This window comes from Lepidothrix coronata, unplaced genomic scaffold (assembly GCF_001604755.1).
Source record: "Lepidothrix coronata isolate B3197 unplaced genomic scaffold, Lepidothrix_coronata-1.0 Scaffold54, whole genome shotgun sequence".
In the NCBI taxonomy this organism is placed as follows: Eukaryota; Metazoa; Chordata; class Aves; order Passeriformes; family Pipridae; genus Lepidothrix; species Lepidothrix coronata.
The window spans coordinates 1,908,449-1,930,334 of NW_016690234.1; the positions used below are offsets into that span (position 1 = coordinate 1,908,449).

At 43.7% G+C, this 21,886-nt stretch overlaps 1 long non-coding RNA gene across 6 annotated transcripts in view; it reads left to right on the forward strand.

Annotated features, from left to right (window-relative positions):
* Window positions 1-11: 11 nt before the first annotated feature.
* The window catches only part of LOC108498012, a 387,118-nt gene continuing 365,243 nt past the window's right edge, over window positions 12-21,886 (forward strand). For 4 of the 6 annotated variants that reach the window (XR_001875034.1, XR_001875036.1, XR_001875035.1 and 1 more), the window contains exons 1-4: window positions 532-725; window positions 853-971; window positions 9,814-9,935; window positions 12,069-12,127. This is a non-coding gene — a long non-coding RNA (uncharacterized LOC108498012). Of the gene's footprint in view, window positions 179-531; window positions 726-852; window positions 972-9,813; window positions 9,936-12,068; window positions 12,128-21,886 lie in introns of those variants that run through there. The other 2 variants (XR_001875039.1, XR_001875038.1) reach the window with 2 other exon arrangements.

The following is a 21,886-nucleotide window of genomic DNA, read 5'->3' on the forward strand; positions in this document are numbered from 1 at the left end:
GGCCGCCATCTTGGGGAGGGCTCTGGGCCCGCCGCCATCTTGGGAAGGTGTGCTCGCCATCTTGGGAAGGTGCGCTCGCCATCTTGAGAGGGTACCGCCGCCATCTTGAGAAGGTGCGCTCGCCATCTTGGGAAGGCTCTGCCGCCATCTTGGGGCAGCGCCGTGGCCCCGCCCCGAGGTGAGGGAAAGGGCGGGAAGGGGGCGGCCCTGGGCTGAGGGCTCCGGCCGCGCGCTGGGATTCCTTCCCCTCCATTCCCCTTTCCCTTTTTCCTTTTCTCCCCGTTTGTTCCCCCCCCCTTTTTCTCTCCCTTTCATATCCCTTTCCTCCCCCTTCCCTCCACCTTCCGCCCTTCTTTCTCCTTCTTTTCCTTTCCCTCCCTCCCGTTTTCCTCTTTTCCCCTACTTTTTTCCTCCCTTTTTTCCCCTTTCCTCCCCCTCTTCCTCTTCCCCCCTCTTCCTTTTCCCCCTTATCTCCCCCGTTCCCCTTCTCCCTCCTTTCCTCCCACTTTTTCTCCCATATTTCCACCCTTTCCCCCTCCCATTTCCTCCCCTTTCCCCCTTTCCTCCCTCTCCCCTCCCCTCCCCTCCCCTGAGTGGCCCCAGAGTCCCCCCAGGACGGTGTTTTTGGGGCTCTCAGCCTTCCCCAGCCCGCTCGGCTCCTCCTGTGGAACTTTAGGATGCTTTTGCCTTTCCCAGGTGTAAGAGTCTCCATGACCTCTCAGAAAGTGAGGAATCCCTCAGGATGATGCTGTGGCAATCCCAGCCCTGCCACACAACAGCGGGGCCCAAAAGCCATTTGCTCCCCTGACAGAGAGAAAACTGCCAATTCCAGGTTTAATCCTCCCCTTCCAGGTGTGCTCCTGCCCCTGCGACCCGGCCTGGAAAAGCTCCATCACCTCCTGCCCCTCGTCCCAGAGCCTCAGAGACGTCAGGGACCCCGGTGCCTCAGCGATAAAAGGCCACGAAAATAGGTAGAAATCTTTATAAGTGTTTGGTTTCTTCCCAGGGGTCCGTGTCAGGCAAAGCTGTCATCCCTCAGCCTCTCGGAGTTTGTGAGGGTTTCTCCTCCCAAGTTTCCTCCGTGTAAAGGAGACACAGGCTCAGGTGAGACTTTGGAGAAGGATTTTTGCACCTCAAGAGCAGAAGCTGACACAGAACTTGTCTTTTATACTTTTATTTCTTGCAAGAAAATACTACCTGGGGCTGTTACTCTCGAATCTACATGGAGGAATTATTAATATGAAAAATATTATCAAAGTTGTTGACGATAATTCACAGTTTTAAAGCATTGATACCTCTTGTTTCCTACACTTTCCCCACATTTTTTGCATATTTCTATATATAGGTAATATTTTGGTATTTCGAAATACCAAATGGTATTTTGGGCGAAATTGAAAGTTTTGTGGTTTTGTTCAGCATCTTAAAACTTCACAGATTTAGGCAAAAGCAGCATTAATTTACAAGCCCTGCAGCATCTGAGACCTCTTGTGGAGTTTTCAGTCGTTACATCCTTTACTGTTGCTGCTTTAAAAAGAAAGAATCTCTGGTGGAGTTTCCAGAGGTTTTTTTTTTCCCAGCAGAGGGGGATATCTGACCGTGGGATTCGAACACCCCCAGTGCTCTTGTCGCTTGTTTTATCAATATACATATAAAACTCAATGTTCAAATTAACTAGTTCAATAAGTAATTTAGCTCATTGATTTTCGGGCATATCCTAAGTGCCATTACAAGCTACGGATATTTTAAATGCCATTACCTAATAGAAGGAATGTTTTAAGCACCTTTTATTGATTTTATTACTGCTTTATTTTGCTGTCTTGGTTTAAAAAATCATTTTAACCGCTCTGTCATCGAGAAGAAATATATCGTTGGTGAAATACAGTCAATTTCCTAAAAACCTTTGACATCGTTAAATAAGGGATTACAGTTGTTAAATCATGTCGGGCAGTGCTGGAGGGACAACGAGGGATGAGCTGGGGCCGGTGGGCAGGGCTGTGCTGACCTCTGCCACCCCTGCTCCGTGTGGGACAGTCCCGCTCCAGGGCTGCTCCGGGCTCCTCCAGCACTCACAGCGTGCCAGGAGGGCGTGGGAGGATCCCACAGCACAACCCAGAGACAATTACGGGGCATTTTAGTGACCTGCTGTGGCTTTTCGTTGAAATTAACTCCCTAACTTGGCGCGTTTGAAGTTTGATTTGCTGGATTGTGTTGCTGGGAGTTGGGTGTATTGATGTTGTGCACAAAAGGAGTAAATTGAGGCAGCTCCCAGGGATTTCAGTCCCTTCCCAGATCTGAGCAGATTATCAGAATTATTGAGCTAATCAGCTGGCAGATGCAGGCTGGGGATCCCGGCAATGCGGCGCTTAATCAAAGAATTGAAAAGTAAGTAATGAATGTTGGTGCTCAATAAAAGGCAGCTAATGAGGTGATTGAGCTGTGGAGTGGCAAACATCAATACTGAGGGATGATCCAGCTCCAGAGTGCTGAGCTGGAACCCAGAGCTGAGAGGTTCTGCCCTACACGAGCACCGGCACCTCACCTGGTGTGGGCAGGGAGGGAGGGAGCTGCATTTTGCTCTTTAAGTGGAACAAGTGATTCCATCAGTAATTCTTGGGCTTTAATTTTATTAAAAAACCCCCAACCAATACCCCCAACACAACCCCCAAACTTACACAGAACTGTTTTCAGAGGTTTAAGAATGGTTTCCAAATTGAAAAATAAGAATAAATCATGATAAAGTAGTTTAAAAATCAAATTAATCATTATAAGTGTTAAATCAGCCTCTAAGTGCCTTGATAAGCCCCAGGGGGAGTGGGGAGGGGGCTGTGGCTGTGTCTATGTCCTGGTCAGGGGGTACCAGGAATGCACTGCAAAAGGAGGTTTGTTTGCACCAAGTGAACACGAGGAACCTGAAACTTTCTTTGGAATCCACTTTTGCCCTGATTCTCTTCCTTGGTTAGGTGCTGTAGACTCTCCTCAAGTGCCAGGTTGTTCTGACTGGTGACACAGGGGGCACCTTTGTGTTCTTTCCAGTGATGAGAGTTAGAAAAAGATCCAGGGGAATAATCCGTGCAGCTGGGAAATATTGATATGTGATACTTTGGATCCTAATCCTAAATTACGCTTATTAATGTGCTCCTTTAATACTGGTTGGTTTTGTTTTTCAGGAAAAACCTTACTTAATTTTTCCTAGATTGGGACTGAACACTTAGACACCCTAACGTGTATTTTTCTTGAGGTGCCTTCTAAAGTGTGTTTAAATCCATCAGGAGAAGCTGGGCTTTCTCCAGACCTGTTGATAGTTTGGCACATAATACCTTTGTGCTCCCAGTTTGAACAGGAAATATATTTATTTCCCTATAAATATGTTTAGCTTTGTCCAAATAACTGTAGCTTCCTGTTAAGATTTCCTTGTCCAAGGTGTGCCATAAACTAGTTTAGAAGGAACGGTGCTGCCTGGAATTGAGCAAGGATAATGCAAGCCATGGAAGCAAAACAGAAAGCCACTATCACATTAATTGTGATTTATTTTGGTTAAAGTGTCATTCAGTGACATGCTGACACTGTCAGTACATGATGGCCTGAGCCAAACTGCAGTTTCCTTCTGAACACCTCCAAATAACCATTATTTACCCCAAATATCTGTTCTAGAATGTCATTTTTAAAGCAAATTATTAAATCTGTCATTATAAATAGATCTATTTGCTTGCTGATATAAGCTTTACATATTTGTGTAGTAATAATTTATTTCTTTGTTTCCTTATAGAGTGCTGTTGCTTGACCAAAGCTCTGTGTGCGTGTGTGTGTATGTATATATATAAAAAATTAAATATATGTGTGTAAAGTAGAACTCATGTTACTGACCACAACTGGTCCATCTGTGAATATTGCTGTAGTTTCTGCCAAGGGATTTAAGGCCTTTTGTACCTGTAACAGGTGACTGGGATAATCCTGCCCTTTCTCTAACAGTGGAATTTTGATAACTTTGGATGTCAAATCATCAATTTCTTTAGTTAAAAGCTGGAAGTATTGTCAACATGTCATATCAAACTATGGAAAGTATTTCATGTTTTATATTCTATGCATCTGATTTTGTTGCCCTGTCCAGACATCACAGGGCATAGAAACACCAGAAATAAGGGGTTTTAATAACTAAGTCCCGACTCTAATTTTCTATTTCAATACAGAGTGATTTCCTTATGTTATTCTGGTCCCTTCGCTACAAAATGATTAAAAAAAAAAATGGTGGAAACAAACAGTTAAAAAAAGCAAGCACAACAGGTTCTAGTCATAGTCATTTTTCCACACCTTGAGGACTAGCAAATTCTTTAATATGAGATTTTATTTGTACAAAGCAAAACTTCAAACCCACTCCAAAGCTTTCTTATTAAGTGCTGTCAGTGCGGTGATTTACAGGGGCAATAAAGATCTGGAGGGGGCACATTCATCACGGGGTTCAGCGCACCAGGAGCCATTTTCTGCAGCGCTAAAGCCAAGTGATAAAATGAATTCTTTTGTTCTATAACCAAGACACATTCCCTGGGTTTTGTTTTTTTGTTTTTTTGTTTTTTTTTTTTTTTTATATGTGTGTTGGACTCCTTGGCTTGTACCTTGGCCATGTTCCTGTAACGCATTTATAAATAATGAAAAATTGCTCTCATGCAGATGTGATGATGCATCTGGCAAACCCCACTGTCTGAAAGACAGGAACTTGCTTCTACTTTGGCTTATTCACTAAGTTTTCTCCAGTGTTGATTCTTGTAGGAGTTTTTAACAGCACTTTCCAAACTAGATGGTTTGAGTGGTTTTGTTTGGTGTGGTGTTCTTTTTTTATTATTTTTTTAAGGTGATTCTATACCTCTCTGCAAAGCTGAAAGAGTTCTGGTTAGGAAGTAATAAAATGTATTTAAAATAAAGAGCCATGCTCATGGAGCACAGTGTGATTTGGAAAACTTCCCTTGCTTCCTCTGTTTCTAAACTCGTGTTTGAGTGACTTTGGGGGGGCTGCTCTGTAACGTGTGTGGAGAGAAAAGTTGGGCTTCTTGTCCGGAGCCAGATGTTGCTGTTTGTGTGGGCACTGCCCAGCCCTGCTGGGGGAGGAACTATTGGCCAGAGTCGGTGTCTCTGCGTGTGAGCAACGGGCTCAAATCCCACTGCACAGTGAGAATGAAAAAAGGGAATTCTGTTTTTTTCCCTATAAAAATGCCGCCACCTACGGGCTATGCCTGGAAGTTCTGGGAAGCCCTGTCACACTCAGCTGCGTTGGGGTTTGGCACGGGCACCTCCGAGACAGAAGTAGGAGAACCACGTTGCAAAAAGTGCTTTCCAGTATAATTCTGATTATCTTTAATTGTGAATGTAAACCTGTGTGAAGTTTTGGCAACGTTTTGGTTTCAGTGGGGCTGCTGCCATAACCTGTGCCATGGGCAGGGACACCTTCCACTAGACCAGGTTACTCCAAGCCCCATCTAACCTGACCTTGGGCACTTCCAGGGATCTTGCCAAACCTGTTTATTGATCTTGGGTAAATGCTCTTCCAGCTGTCCAGGGTGTGTGGGATGACCAGCTTTGCACTCATTGTGTCTACATTCAATAGTGTGGAAGTAGGACTGGTGCTACTGCCCCCCAGCCCTCGTGCCTGGGAAAGGGTGGGACTGAGAAATCGCAGAGTTTGTTTGGCTGACTCGGAGCAGTTACTTAGCCAGAGGGAAGCTCTGCTGCAACAGCCACAAACTCCCACCACAGCTCCTGTACTGGCTGCTGGAAAACTAGAGCTTCAGTTGACCCAAAAAAGGGATTTTGCAGATCTCTTTGCTGTAATTTTATGTTGGCACTTGAAATTTAGCAAGAAAAGCTGTGGTCTAGGAGGCTTTTTGCAGAGCTGTGTATGTTACTGCTGATACTTTTATTGCAAAACCTTTAGTCTCTGATATTTAAGGTCAGAAACTGTAAGAGTGTGTGTGTGCTATTCTTTTTTAACCCTGGGGCCTCTTATACTGTAGTGTCATGAAAGATCCTAAAGCTTTGAGGGAAAAAAAAATGGAAATACTTCATTTTATGAAGCAGTTTTGGGGTCAGTTTTTCTGAAATGAATGCTTTTATGTTGGATAGTTTAAAGCCCATCTGTTAACTGAAACCAAGCCTAAGTGAAGTTGCAGTTGTGTTTCCTATTAGTCTTGTATCTTTCCTATTAGTCATGTATGAAAGAATACAGAGCCATCCAGCAGAATTCCAAACAAAAATGGAAAAAGCAGATGGTGAAACTGTGGCCTTGTTGCTTTTCTTTTACAGGAGCAAGTAATTATTAATGGATCACAAAAATACTGTAAGAGTAGTTCTGTAAAGTGTTACCAGAGTCCCCGCTCAAGGTGTCCCTCTGATCATTGCATATTGCAGGTGAAAATTGGCTTATTTCACTCGGAGACACTGAAGAGGGTTTGAAAAATAGATCATGGATGTTATGTCTGGAAGCCTACAGTGAAAGATAAAATACACAATTTTAAATAGTTAAGCACTGCAAGTCTCTCAGGGCTCATTTATTATGTTGTCATGGTGAGCAAGGAATAAAAAAATAAAATAAAAAGGCTGTTCCTTGGGTAGTTGGTACTTAGGGGCAGTTTTCTTTTACAAGAGTTCCACGCTGGCTTAAAGAAAGATCTTGGAGAAAAAGAACAAACTTTATTTTTCAAATAAATTCAGCTAAGAACTCACAGCCTTCCGTGACACTGCACTGAATTATTATTAGTGTACACTGCTGGGAGAGTAACACTCACTGCTGTTTAACAACAGTGTCCTTCCATGGAATTTCAGAGAGGCAGTGGGAAAAGGAAAGGCAGAGTTGAGTGCTGCAGCAGAAGGAGACCTGTCCAGTTGGAGCCGGGCTCCTGTATCAGGGCTTTGGGGAGGGACACGGAACACATTCTGTGCATGCAGGTCCACGTGAATTGGTTGTGAAATTCTTAATGTGTGTGTGAAGCAGGAGGTCCTCTCTTCCCTGAGTAACATTTCCTTAGGTGCATTTCTTCCAGACTTTCTCTCTTCCATTCTTACCTTGCAGCCAAATATGGGGAATGTATGAAGCTGTGTTTGTGCAAAGCTCTATTTGTCATGGACAGGAGATGTTAATTTTTTTCCTGACTTCTGTCCTAATGGAAGGTCATGAGTTGCACTTGGTATATTATGACTTTAAAATAGTTGGCAATTGTGTCCAGGCTGTCCCAGCAAGGTTCCCTGACTGTGAAAAGTGGTGTTCTAGCTCATTCATTCTCAGATTCCAGTGATAGTCCCTTTAATTTCCCTTTGCTCCTGTTGGATTCTAGAAAAGGTTAATTAGTTATCCACTGAGCTTGATAAAAAATGATTTTTTTTTTTAGAATATAGTATTAAAAGATGTTCTATTGGGGTATGAAGGTAACACCACAAGGGGGTACTATAATTTTATCAAATTTGCCTTGGTAACTTGTTTTATTAAGGTAAAATGATTACAGCCTGCAGAGTTAATTTTAATATGCTAATACACCACAGCAAGTTGGAAACTTAAATAAAATGATACAATTAATTTAAATTTAGAGAAGGTAGAGAAGCTTAGGAAGGTCACCTGTATGTTACACTGAGATTGCATATAGGCTTGGCAGATGTAAAGTGGGTTTCCCAGCGCAGGCTCCAGGAGATCCCAGGGTGTTCTGCACTGACCTTTGTGGGAGAATGTTAATACAGCTCTGCAAAAACTGCCTTCTCTGAAAAGTGTTTTCATGTGAGAAAAAGGAACCCTTTCCTCTCTCAGCTTAGATGTGTGTGTGGGTTAATGGTTTTAACACCTGTATGGAGGTGGATGTTTATTAGGACTTTTTTTTTTTTTAAATGGAAAAATGCATCCTCTGGCATTCCTCTGTTAGTGGAGTAATTACTCTTGATTAAAATACATTGCTATGACTCTGGGTGAGGGAAGGGGGGTGGGTGTTAGATCTCCAGGGCTGCCACGGGGAACAGGAGAAGGAGGGGGCAGAGCTGCTACCAGTGGTCCCTGTTGTCTTTAGAGGTTTGGATGAGCTCCAGAGAGCCAAGCTAGAAAACAGGGAAGAAATAATGTGTCAATAGAACACATGAGCTAAGTATTTTCTCCTAATTTCTACAGAAGAGAATGAACTTGTCATTGCTGTGACCCTGTAGAGTGAGTTTTACTCTCATTAGGAGGTTCCCGAGATCACTGTTTCCCCCAGGATATGGAAAACCAGATTGCACGTCAACAGACCAGTCAAGAGGCTGATTTGCCAGGGACACTAATTGGGAATGATGTAATTACAGGGGATTTTCCAAATGCTTTTCAAGATGTTTTCAGTGGCTGTTTGCAGTGTGTTACTGAAATCCTCTCATAACATTGGTGTGTATTGGAGAACTTTGTCTCCAGTGCCCACAAAGTGGCCCAGTCAGGACGTGGTCATTCCTTGGCTTTGGGTGCAAGATGCACCCAAGGAGCATCATCAGGACATCATTAATTAAGAACTGTAACCTCAGTGTTCTGTATCTTCCCCACTAAGACCAGGAGGCTGGATTTATGGACATTTGAGTGCCAACAAAAGGCTTTCATTTCCCTGGGTCTGAGCTTTGTCCTGCTTAGGAAAGCTGCAGGTAAAATATGGCAAAACTGGGAGTTCTGGTGAGAATGTTTAGTCACGAAACCTCACAGGTAACTTTTTTCCAAGAAAAAACCAAATGAGTGCATTCTAGATTTGTACAACAAATTATTGGTATTGAATTATCAAATTATATGCACAATTAAATTTTTATTAAATAAGGAATAGCATATGCAATATTATGCTAATCTTGTGCAGTATAACAAGTTTGTAAGTTTAACACACTGTGCGCTGAGCCTCTCCTCCCCAGGGACTCGTTTGAGACGTAGGGCATTCAGCAATTGAAAAGGAAATTAGAAAATGAGTCACTTGAGTAATTTAAACATGCAAATAAGTGTCCCAACTGTGGTGATACTAGATTTAGCTGAATTTACTCGGGCTGCTTTGACTTTATCACCCTAATTATTCCAGCTTTGTGTCAGGCTTAAGAAAGCAGGAAGCCAGAATTCTCTGTTACAGGAGTTTCTCGTGGTGCTGTGTTATTGCACTGTGTGTTCACTAATGCACTCACTGGGAAAAACTTATTCCAAGGGTTTTTTCCCTGCTAATTAGCAGAACAAAGGCAATCAGGACTGTTCTATCACCAGAGACTTGAACACACTTGGATTTTATGTGCCAGGCTGAGTGAGGTACAATGCATGTATGTTCTGATAGCAAATGTACTGCACAGCTGAGGGAATTCCTGTGCTGGAACCCCTCAGGAATTCAGTAAAAATTACCTGTTTAGGTAATGATTTTTTTTTCTGAGAGCCATCTCCTTGCGTGGTTTCGATGTTAAAACATAGCTGGCTCCATGAAAATATCAATTATTTTAGAAATCTTATCTACAAGCAACTAGTTGCAAGAGGAATGCTGATGGAAATGAGCACGTGACCCAGCTGCACATGCAGGGCTGTTTTCAGGCTCGTGTTAATATTAAAAGAATGTTAATATAAAACATTAAGATAAGAAACCAGAGTCCAGTCTCCACCTTCATGAAGCCCAGGAGCTCCTGCTGAGCTTTGCAAGTACAGAAGTTCTGTGATTAAATTGATTTAGCCCTTATTATTGGCATTTGGGTGACTATTCTGAGGATGTAAGATTTATTTTTTTTTTAAAGGTATCTTGGTGATAAATGCTGAGAGTCTAACAGACATTTCTTCTTAGTTTTTGGTGTAACTCTTTAAATTTTTTCCCTCAGGAAGTGCACAGAACAACACCATTTTTCACATGAATAAATGGAAATAATCTTTGCAGCCATGGATGCTTCTTAATATTACTTGAAAGTAAAGTCTCACACAAGGCTTCTAGTCTATAAAGAAGGTGAGAAAACAAATAAGAGCAAGTGTTAATTCATGTACACAGAATTTGTGTCTGCACAGCAGGTGAAAATGCTACATTAATGCTGGAAATATCTGTCCTGCTGTGTAGTTTTCCTTCCTTTTTATGACTTCAGTGTTTGGTCTCGTATGAATGCACCGTACTTATTTGCATGTTATCACGACGGATTCCTCTTTGCTTCTAGTTATCCATATAAAGAGAGAGATGCTCCACATGACCTCAAGAAAGTATTCAGATGAAATACTATCTTAAAATATCTCGGGTTTCACAGCACAGTGTATATATACATAAATTTTATTTTTAGTCGAGGTTATTAATTGCACACAAAAATGCCAACTAAGAAGAATGTTGGTAAAGTGTAATGTCAAACACTTCTAATTATGGGAATGTCAGAGGCAGGGGTCAGTCGGAATGTCCACGAGATTAAATAGAGAATTATCTCGGGTGTGTGACTCAAACAGTGAGCACCCGTGTTTGAGGGACCACCAGCTGTGGCCGTGGTCCCACCATGGAGCTCAGTAATGCCTGTGTTCACCAAGGGACCCAAACCTTCCTCTGGGCAGGGACAGGGATGGACAGTCCGTGCTTTTTGGGAGTACCTGCTCAGTGTTCAGTCCTGTCCTTGCTGAAACCTTGAGCTGTATGTCCAAGTGAGCCTGTTTCCAGTAAAAATAGTCTTGCCTTGGTGTCCTGGGAATGCAAGTTCCTCATGAAGTACAAGAGGAACTGAATGTGATCGACGTTGTGCTCTGTGTTTGGGCTGGATGTTTGTCTGCCCCTGTTATTAATGCTTTTTGGGCTGACGTGAGGGGTGCTGGACTAATCTTTAGTGCTCTCCCCCCTCGCATGGCCAAAACCACGGAAGCAAACACGCTCCATGGGCTACACATTCCTGCTGGAGTGGTCAGCGTGAGCGTGACCTCCTGGTGACTGCTCTTCCCAGCGCTGAAGAGCAAGTCATTTGCATGATGTAATTAAAAGGAGCAATTTGTAATGAACCAAGTGGTCGGAGAGATCTCTTGCAAGAGTCAGGGCACGGCACAGCGGCTCAGGGAAGCTGTCGAGCGGCGTTGGCCACGCAGGACGTGTGAGCTGCTGTGTTGGTGCTGGCTTGGGGGAGCCTGTGAGGGCTGGGCTGAGCTCTCCTTGTGGTTCCTGGCCTGCCAGAGGCAGAGCTGTGCCAAAGCCCTGCTGAAATCTGCTGACTGCACCGTGGGAGGGCATCCTTGTAGTCTCCGTGTCTATGTCTTCATCTTCCTTGTTGTGTTTTCAGCAGTTTGTAAAAGTTCATCCTTCAGGTCTTAATACACAATGAAACATTTAATCATTTAAAGTTCATGTTAGGTCTGAAAATGAAAGTAGTCTGTATCCTCCAGAGAAATCTCAGTGACTCCAGACAATATCAATACTAGCTTTTTAAAGCCAGGCTGGCTCTTGGCTGCCCAGGTGACCCTGGGGCATCCCTGCAGCTCTGAGTCAGTGAGGAGACTTCAGTTCCTCTCCAGGTTCTTTCTGGAGCTTTCATTGGGTAGCAAAAATGTCACTCAAAGCCCTTGTTGTTTAGTGAAGTTGTTGCTCTTCAAAGAATGAGTCAGATGAGGTAGCTGTCAAAATATGTGCTTGGTCCTCTTCTGACCTAAAAAGTCTATTTTTTGGTCCCTGATGTCATGAGGCCAAACTTTCTCTCCTCACTGACTTTAGGAAGACAACTGTGATGGTGATACTACGTTGGATGTGTTGGGAACTACGTAATTAGTGTCTGAAATCAGCACGTAATAGCTCGTCTTCATAAATTTATTTTCCCCTCTGGAAAAAAGCGTTGATATTTTAAGCATTTTAACTGTTCCTGCTTATGTTTTTGCTTCCTTTTATGACATAAAAATTCAGTTTTGTTCATTTTGAGCCTGACTGGAAGGGGAAGTTTGTTTATTTTGGCAGCTTAGTTGTAGATACGCCAAGAGGAAAATGAAAAACCGTAGCCTGTGGGCATTCTGTGTGTGCTTATCTCCATCCTGCTGGAGGAGGGATAACTGTCTCCTTCGTAGGAAAGGAAAGCAGTTTGAGGAGAAGCCTCACTTATTTGTATTTTCTCTTTTTGTTTGTTTTTTACTGTAGCAATTCTGCACCACGTCTCTTGGCAGTCCTCGGTGGCACAGACACACCCACAGCTCAGGGTATGTTCTTAAGTACTTTTGTCCAACAGAAGTTTAAACTGATGTATTAAATATTTGTTTTTTCTTCTTCTAATGTTTGGATAATAATTTGAGACTGTATATCTTTGAGTACTAATCTAAGAGTGAATCAGAAAACAATAATAATTCCTGTAGACTCCTTTTTTCGTGTTTTAATTCGGCCAAGGGCACACATTCCAACAGCCCGGGCACAGCCGCTGGTACCCTCAGGACTGTGCTCTCACCACAGCCAGGGACAGGCGTTGTCAGGTTGTCCTGCTGTGATCCCAAACACCTCCCAGACTCCACTGGTCCCGTCAGTTTCCAGCCAGGACACGTGGAGGATGCAGAGGGAGCCTCTCTGCCACCCCTGATGCTGTGAGACCCCTCAGCTGCAGCCTCCTCTGCACCCGCCTGCCCTGCAGTGACACGGGGCCAGCAGAGCTTGGTCTTGGCAGGTAAGTTAGGGACAGCTAATTCCTGCTCTCATGGGATCTGTGACATCTGGATGGGAGGTACCAGACAGCTTTATATTACAAATCCCAGGATGCTTGCTCCATTTGCTTTTGCATTATCATCTACTTAACTTGAAACATGTGAAAGATTCATAGTTAGGAACTTTCCACCAAGTTTTATCGCTTTACTTTGTGTGCTGTTTACCACTTGGATATATGGGAATTTTTTCTTAGAAGGGATGATAGACATGTAAAATCCTAATTTTTAGGAGTCGGTACAGGTTCAACTACTAGTCCTTTTAAAAAAAGAGATTCTAGTGAGGCAGAGAGAACAAACTAGGTTGAAAAAGTGAGGGACCGGGGTGCTTTCTGGTAGCTGTTTTAAAGCTTCTTGCTCAAAGGCATCTCCCCTGTCCTCGGAGGACTTGGGTACTGGTTTGATGTCAGTTCTTTCACAAATAAACTCTTTCTGTTGTTCTAATCATACACGTACGCTGCTAATAAAATTCTTCCTTGGGGTATCTGGGAGGAAAACCGTATTCCTTTGTTTGGGCCGGCCAGCGGCTGCAGCACTGGTAGATTAGCAGATGAGAAGCTTATTCCAGAGAAACAGCTTTTTCTGGAAAATTACTTTGACAGAAACCTCTCATTCCTGTGACCAGAATTCACAGGCTTTCGAAGTAATTAGGGGGACTTCAGTAACAAATAAAATACATACAGCAAATCCAACAGGAGACTCGACCATTGCTCTGCAGCCTTCCCTGGCTGTGGGTCCCTCCTGCCCCTAGGGGAGTGGGGTAAATGAAGGGGAAGAGGAGTCACTGCTGGTGCTGAGCAGCCTTTAGTGCTGGGAAAACAAACTCATCCCTCTCTTTTTATGCGGAGCTCTCTTTCTTGGAAGCAGGAATGCGGAGGTGTGGTGGGACAGCAGGCACCAGGCTGGAGCTGTGTGGTTTAACATGTGTCAGTTCCTAAGGATCAGTGCAAGGGGCATTCTGGAGACTGGGTACTATGGTATGGAATGCCACTGGAGTGCTGCACCATCACGTGTAGTCCATCCCTGTGGTTGGCACCTGGTGTGTCCCACTGTGGGGCAGACAGGACTGCACAATTCCCCAGCTCCAGAAAGGGAAGAAAGCATTTGCATTTTCTTGATATGTCTTTAAATCATTAAAAAGTCTTTGGGGGTGGGAAGGGGAAGGGAAAAGTCTCTCTGGAGAAGTGATGCTTTTGATGGTCTTTGCTCTGTGGCTGGTACCCAGCACTGAGCATCACCCCCCTTCTTTTGTGCTAATAACAAACCCACATTGTGGGGTTAAGGCTGCTTTGCTACTGTACATGTGGGCCCGAGGCAACACCTTCCCTCTGAGTCAGGATTTTCCACTCCCTAATGTGTGGAGGTGACGAAGACTGAGGGTGTGCTGGGATTCTGTGCCAGCTTGGGCAGCCCAAGCTGAGGGAAAAACAGTTTTTCTGGATCTTACTTGGGACTGACCCTAATTACATTTCCTTGTGCTGTCAAAGCGGGTTTCTCTCCCTCCTGCCTCCAATCCTATGGCAACAGGAATCACAGGTCACCATTAAACAGAAGCAAAATCTGAGGTGTTTGAGCCACATGTGCTGTGGCAACAGCTGCATGGAGTGGGAGTTTCCGCATGTGTGCTTTCCTGTAAAAGTTTGGGAAAAATGATGACTCCCAGTGCAGAATTCCTGTGTCAGCCTGGCACCATGGATCATTGGCATTGGGCCGGTGACAGGCAGGGGGAGGTGAGGTGGCGTGGGCACATTGTGTGGATGTGCCACTGGAGCATCGCCATCCTGATGCTGGAGCCTGCCAGATGCCAGGCCTGTGGGCAGGTGGGGGGGGGGATGGTACCAGCACACAGCAGGTGCCCCCCCCCCGGCCTCATCCAGGCAGGAATGTGCCCAGCAGATTTCCCCCAAAGGAAACATGAGGAAAACATCTTGTTTTAGAGAGATATTTAATATGTTTTTCATATTTGGAAAGCAGTTAATGTCTGGGAATGTCCTTTTGCTCCCTGGCCAGCATGATTAATATTACTTTTGATCTTTTTTTTTGAAAAAAAAATCAGCGTAAAAGTGATTTATCTGCAAGGAAAGCAACAGCAATTATTTACTCTGTATTCATGGTTAAAGTTGGTTTCTTTTAAAAACTGTTTTGGGGAGGGTAAAAGTTCTTAAAAATAAACATGGTTTGAATTATTTTTAGATTAAAATACTTTATGGAAGGAGAGCTGAGTTTTAGTGTTTGAGCAGTAAACCAGGTAGTCAAGACTTTGGGGAAAGCACAGATGTAGAAAGGTTTGCAGAAAGTAGTGCTTTCAACTACCTGGAGCTAATTGCACGGAATGGCTGATGAGGATGTTAATGAGAACGCTCCTGGGTCGTGCCCCGTTGGTTGTGCCCAGGTGGGCTGGTTTTGTTGCCTTGCTGTGCTGCCAGCCCTGTGCTGGGGCCCGGCTGTCCATGGGCTGTGCTGTGCTGTGGGGGATGTGCCAGCTGGTGGGCACAGGGATTAGGATATGGGACATCACCGGAGCAGGGTGGGATGCTCCCAGAGGTCGCATGTGGGAAAGCGTCACCCACTCAGCTGGTCCTGTAAAGCATTGGTGAAAGGTTCCCTCGGCAGTGCACCATCAGGGAGTTGGTACAGGATTATAATCAATGTGCAGATAACTCAGGATGTGTTTGGAAAACTGCATCAGAGTTATTGTTCAAGCTTTTTTGCCTGTAAAGCTGAAAGCCGGGTCTCAGTGCTGCAGTCTGGCTGGGAACCACGGAACCGCGGAACAGCTCAGGGTCACGGGATGGAGTTCGTGGTGTTTTAATACTTATTATTTTATCTTGGTCCCTTCCAGAGCCAGCAACAGATGGGTTACCCTGGAGCCAGGGATGGTCCCTCTTTGCAAACCCAGGTCCACTCTAGCACTGAAACGAAGTGGCTCTTGGGGCTGAGCACCACTTGCCCGGTGCATCTGGCTGGGATGCTGCTCGTGCCTTGCTGTGCTAGAGGGGGAGGAGAAAAGCCTGCTTTGGTCGTTCATTTTTTTCAGTGTAAGTGTTTAAAGCTTGAGTTATCTTTGGGAGATGCAGTAACTGGTGATCCATCCATAACCCCTGTGAGGGGTTTGGGACACACAAGTGAGAACGGCAAGTGTGGGAGGATGGAAGCACAGCCATTGTCACAGATCCCTCATGGACAGAGAGGACACGAGCTTTACAGCCAATGAGGTTCTGGCCCAAGTTTGTCACAGGTTTTGTATTAATTTTGTGCTTATTTTTCCACATTTCGCTTTTCATAGCTTTTTTTTAGAGAATAGGTGAGTTTCTTTCTTTGATATTGTTATAGTTTTATCTTTTATTTTACAACTAAAAAAGAGAGAGCCCAGAGGTGTCTCCTGGGCAGTCAGAGGCAGTGAGGGTCCAGCTGGGCAGTGACAGGGTCCTGTGGAGTGGGATGTGTTGAGTCTGGATCTTTGCTGGTTCTTCTGATCGCTTTCTGCCTCTGGCTATGCCGTGTCTAATTAAGAGTAACATATTAAAAAAACCAGACTAAGCTATTGAACCCATAATGCATGAGTAAGCTAAAAGGATAACCCCAAGTTATTTCTCTGCTTACAGAAAATAGCCCAGAGTTTTTCATTTTGTATTAAGGCTGTTCTGGTGTGACAGCACATTATGTACCACAGACACGATTTTCAAAGAAAACACCATTTATCCTTCTCATTTGATTAAACTCTGGGATGAGTAACAGAGATTTCCTTTTACTTACACATTCCATTAAGGTCCTACAGATGCGATTTGGTTGAAAATATTGCACTGGTCAGATAATTGTGCAAAATCACCCATGTTATTTTCAGCCTTAAAAGCCCAAAGTGAAGTGTGTCCACCCCAGCTGAGACAGAGACACCTGACAGTGGTTCTGCAGGACTCGTGGAGCAAATCCTGTGGAGCAAATTGTGATGGACTTGTTCCCAGTTGGAGCTCTCTGGGCTTCTTCACCTCTGTAGTTACTTGGTAATAGAGAAAATGGTTTGTGCTTTGTATTCCTGTTGATAACCTCACAAAACTTGGCTGCAAAATCCCTTGGGGGGGTGTTGTTCTGGATGCATGAGCTCAGGCTTCACTGAAAGAGTTTATCGTTTCCTCTGCCGTGACTGATGCAATTGGGGCTTTTTGGTCTTATTAGCACTACGTGACGAAGGGATGTGGCCAGAGAAACACATTTACTGAGCTGACTCACTTCTGTGTATTGAGTAGCCCATGACTCACTCGTGCATCCTTCATCTGCAAGTCTGCTCTGTTGAACATCTGATGGTTTTGATTTGTCTCCTTGGAACTGCCTTGGCACAAGGTTATCCAGGATGAGCCTATTGATCAGCAGCTCTTTTGGAGAAAAAAAGTTTCCTTGTTGTGGGTGATGTTGCACAGTGCTCTCCAAACTTGACCTTTAGATTATGGCAGAGATGTTTCCTGGCTGAATCATCTTCACTTTGAGACATCCCCATCACACACCTGATCCCCCTGTGTGGTTGGCCCTTGTTCTCAGTGTGGGATTCGCTACCAGAGTATTTTGATTAGTGCAAGTGACTCCTGCAGGGTTACATTTTCTGTGTCAGGATGCTGAGAGTCCAAACCTTCCATCTCATCCACTTTGATACAGTTGTTTGTTCTTTTAATTGTTAGTGTACAAAACATGACTGCACTCATAATGAGTTTATGCAGCTAAAACTACCCTGTTCCTAAAGGGAATTTAGATTTCCATTAAATATCGGAACAGTTGTCTGAAAAGTAGTCCATAAATTTTTGTCCTTCTTCAAGTGTCTCAGGGTTTGGCAACAGGTTCCTCTGATGGTTTTTGTGTGTGTTTTGTTCTGTTTTTTTTAATTATACTTGTTCCCACTTTCAGGCAGGGCTTCCACTGGTCCCTCCCAAGGTGCTTCAGCACACAGATGTGACTCATGTGCTTCAAATCCACAGTGAACTAAGAAATATCTTCTTGAGAGTGCTCAGAGTTGTGAACACTGTAAATGAGAGCAGCAACAGCAGAGATATAGGAAACAGATGTTGTGGCTTCCGGCTGGAAATTTAGTGACTGATCTGGCAAAATACTTAAGACTTATTAGATACAAAAAGGTGCTGCAAACCCACACAAACCTGTCAGACTTGGATGTTGCTGCCTTAGATTATGGTGGTTGCCATTGCTGGCTCACGAGCTGTACAAACATGAAGTAGGTTGTGAGACTTTTGTCTTGAATTTGGTCAAAATGTGCTCTTTGTGAGTGGCAAAATCATGTGAAGGAAATGCCAGTGATATCAGAGAATCATGGAGTGATTTGGAAGGGACCTTAAAGCTCATCCCGTTCCAGCCCCTGCCAGGGGCAGGGACACCTTCCACTAGACCAGAAGCCCCATCCAACCTGGCCTGGAACACTTCTAGGGGTGGAACAGTCACAGCTTCTCTGGACAGCCTGTGTCAGGGCCTCACCACCCTCACAGGGAAGAATTTCTTTCCAATATTCTCTCTAATCCTACCCTCTAGCAGTGGGAAACCATTCCACCTTGTCCTGGTGCTCCAGGCCCTTGTAAATAGTCATCTTTCTTGTAGACTCCCTTCAGGCACTCTAAGGGTAGAAGGAGAAGAAAACTTTCCTTACCAGGTGATATAATTGTACCCACCTGGGTTTGCTAAGTCATGGGTAGTTTTTGGGATGCTGAATTGTGATCAGGACTTGGTGAATATAAGTGATGTGTTTCAGTGATTTTAAGAACAGTTCTTGCCACTCTGCTTGGGTGTGAAAACAGCCCCTCTGTCACACACACCACCTTTATGGAGTATATAAACAGAGGTTTCATCTGCTTTCCATTTACTGGCACATTTTGTTGTCTTTGCCATGGGCATTTAAAACTGAGATGTTCTAAAGAGCCCTGCATGAAATTTTAAAGAGACTGGACCTTTCATCTGCTCACCAGCAGGATACCAGATAGATGAACAAGAAAGAAAGAGAAATTGTTTTTGAAGCAATAGCAAAAAAAAATAACAGCAGAAGCAATTATTTTATCAAACGTTTATTTTTTTTCTTGTTTTTTAAAGACCTTTCCTCGGTTGAAGTTGGCTACCTTCTTATGTATGTTTGATTTGTGGTTTTCACAAGGTCCAAATGAAAAATGTCAGTTGGAAGATGTGTATTGTTAATGAGCAATCACAATGGCCCCAGTGATTTCAGAGAATTTTGGTGCTCAGAGGATTGCAAAACTCTCGTCTTCTATGCTCCAAACAGGCACATGTTTCTCTGTCACATCTCACTCTGTTCCTTGACTATGGACAGACCTTTTCAAAGAGTAAGGATGGAGTTAGTCTTTGTTTGTCTTTGTCATGTTCTTGCTTGTAGTGACATAAATCATGTTCCTTACGACACGGAGCTGGACTGTGATCCCTCAGTCCCCCTGTGAGGCCATTAGGCAGTAATCTTCACTGGGGTTACTTTGGCCTGTGAGAAGTTCGGTATCGCCTCACTGCTTCCAGGTCCTTTTAACTTGCTGCAGTTTTTGATTAGTTCTCCTTCTGTTGAATGATCCCCTGCCTGCTGCTCCTCATCCCGCTGGGAGATGCTCCCTGGGGGTGGTGGAACCTCCGACTGGCCCCCTCACCCGGTTGGAGCGGCACTGACTTGCTACAGACGGGAAGAGTTTGGGTTTTAATTTTGATGGTGTTCTGGTGGGAAGGGAAATAAAGCTCCTCTCCTTGTGTGTTTATTGTATGACATGCTGGGAGCAGACTGCAAGCACCAACGGGTTCTCTGAGAATTGATTTGGGCTGGAAAAGAGTTCGAGGAGAGAGCAAAGCCGCCGGCCGTGACAGCCCAGAGTCGTGGGGAGGAAAGCTGGGACTGACAGTTGGGCTGGGCTTTACTCCCATGCTGATAAACACCTTCTCTTGGAGGAGCTCTGCTGTCCAGAACATGCAACACTGAAGACACTGGGCTGATGGCTTATTTAAGGATGAGGAGAACTTGGAGAAATCGAAAATATGAATAAACATATCTTGTGTTCCTCAATTTCAAGTCTATATACCTTGTATTAATTAAATAGGGCAAGTGGGAAGGGGAGGGATTTATACTGCCAGTAAATATTGAAACTGGGATCTTGTTTGAATTAGGATGATGTCTGCTGGGCGAGAGACACCTACAGCCATATATAAGGCCAAAGCTTCCAGCAGTCCATACTGGCTTCCCTGAAAAACATATTTATATCTTCCAGATCAGTAATTAATCACTCAGTAGGATTTTTTGGGACGTGCATTCACAGAAGATCTTTTTGTACTGCCAGGAACCACAAAGCATGGGCACAATTAAAACACTGATTTAATTTATTACATAGAGGCATGGAATGGGAACGTTTTAAGCGATGCTGACAGACCAGGATTTCAGAACCACCTATTTTTTTTTAAATAGAAAACAAATGGTACTCCTCACAAAAATTAAATTACATTAATAGCAGTTTTCTAACACACTACTAAAAAAGAAATTCAAGTTTTGGCATTAATTAAGATGTGAAGAAGTGGTATAATTTTTAAAGAGAATACATTTCAAAGTTGTCTGTTTATAAAAAACAAAAAATACTGCCTTTTTTTGAAATGCACTTTAAAAGTATGCGGCTCCTTTGAAAAATTAAAAATAATTGCTGAAAAGTTTTTGTATGCTGATAGTTTCCCTTTAGTTAATCCTGGGAGTCCCCACAGCTCCTCTGGTGCCTTCACGTGCCGTTGTTCATTTCTTGGCCTGACACTTGGAGAAGGGCACTGAAATGGGTGCAGTGAAAATCCACAAAGGTGACTAAATAAGTGGAAAATTTATCTTACGGTGACAGATAACAAAAAAAAATCAAGCCTCTTCTGTTATCAGAAAGGCACTAAAGAGGTGGTTGAATGTGGTCAGTAAGTGCCTATACAGGCAAAAGGAATTAGTGAATAGAGAGCTCTTAAAAGTAGCAGAAAAAAGTATAATGAGATTTAGTGAATTGAGTTAAAGGTAGACAAAAATTTGACTAGAAATAATATACGTGTTAATCAGGGAAGGTGATTAATCACTGGAACAACTTAAAGGCCATTATGGCAGATGATTTTCCAAACCTGCAGCTCAAGTGCAGGTATTGAGCTTTAAACTGGAGGTAATACAGAAAATTCCAGTGGTCTGTTTATGCAAAGTGTCAGATGAAATCATCACATTACCTTGAGTCCTGTGAATTAACAAGGCACTTTTGTTTCTGAATAAACACGACCTCTAATAATTTCCTGCTTCTTGAATAATTCATCAGTCCTCCCAGCCCAGGTCCTTCATGACGTTTTATTCCATCACCGTGAATTGTCTGAGCGGGGATTTCTTCAGTGGTGAATCAAAGTACAGAAAATAAATGATAACGTGATGAACTGTCAGAAAAATATCATAAAAAAAATCCTTGATGTTTCTGCCTTTTTGTGTATCCCTATCTGTTCTTCTCTTAACTCTCCCGTGCTTTATGTGGTGGTGGCACCCTGTGTCACACATGGTGTTATGCAGGGCTGGAGTGACACTCCCAGCTCTAAATCTGTTGCCTTCTGTGCATGTCACAACATTGGCTTGTCTGGTTTATTATGTGGTGTTTACAATACCTGTGTGTGAATGAGCACTGATGGGATAAACCCGTGGAGATGAAGGGTTCCATGTCAATAAACTGCTCACTAACACGTGCTGGTAAAAATCCTCCTCTTGCCAAACTGTGCTGCAGTGCCGAGTGAATCCAGTGAGTGATGGTCACAAAGATGGGACCCCAGAGAGGGGCTGGACTGTCACCTGCAGTCAGAGGGGGCCTTTTGGGAGTGACTTTGAAGGTTATCTTGGAATAGCTTTCCAAGTTGACTTTACATTTCAATGCAGAGGAATTGATGGATGGATGGAGAGGTAGTCACAGAAATTAAGTGTGGGTGACCATCTGCATGAGCAGAGGTTTTTGTACAGGAGAACACCTGACCTATTTATTTGTATCATCAAGTCATTATATGTTGTGCCCAGAGTTCTGTAATGACGATAAACACTCTCGATCTTTGTCTATATCTAAGGAGATCTCCATCAGCCTGGGCCCATAAACAAGATTCACCTGCTGGGAAATTGCTACATGAGATGTATTTTCAGAGGTGCTCAGAACTCAGGATGGAAACCTCCTTCAGAGTGGTGATTCCAGCAACCCAGATTCTGGTATTCATGAGGGGAAATGAGTCACATGCTCTGACCTTCAGCATGCTCGCTTT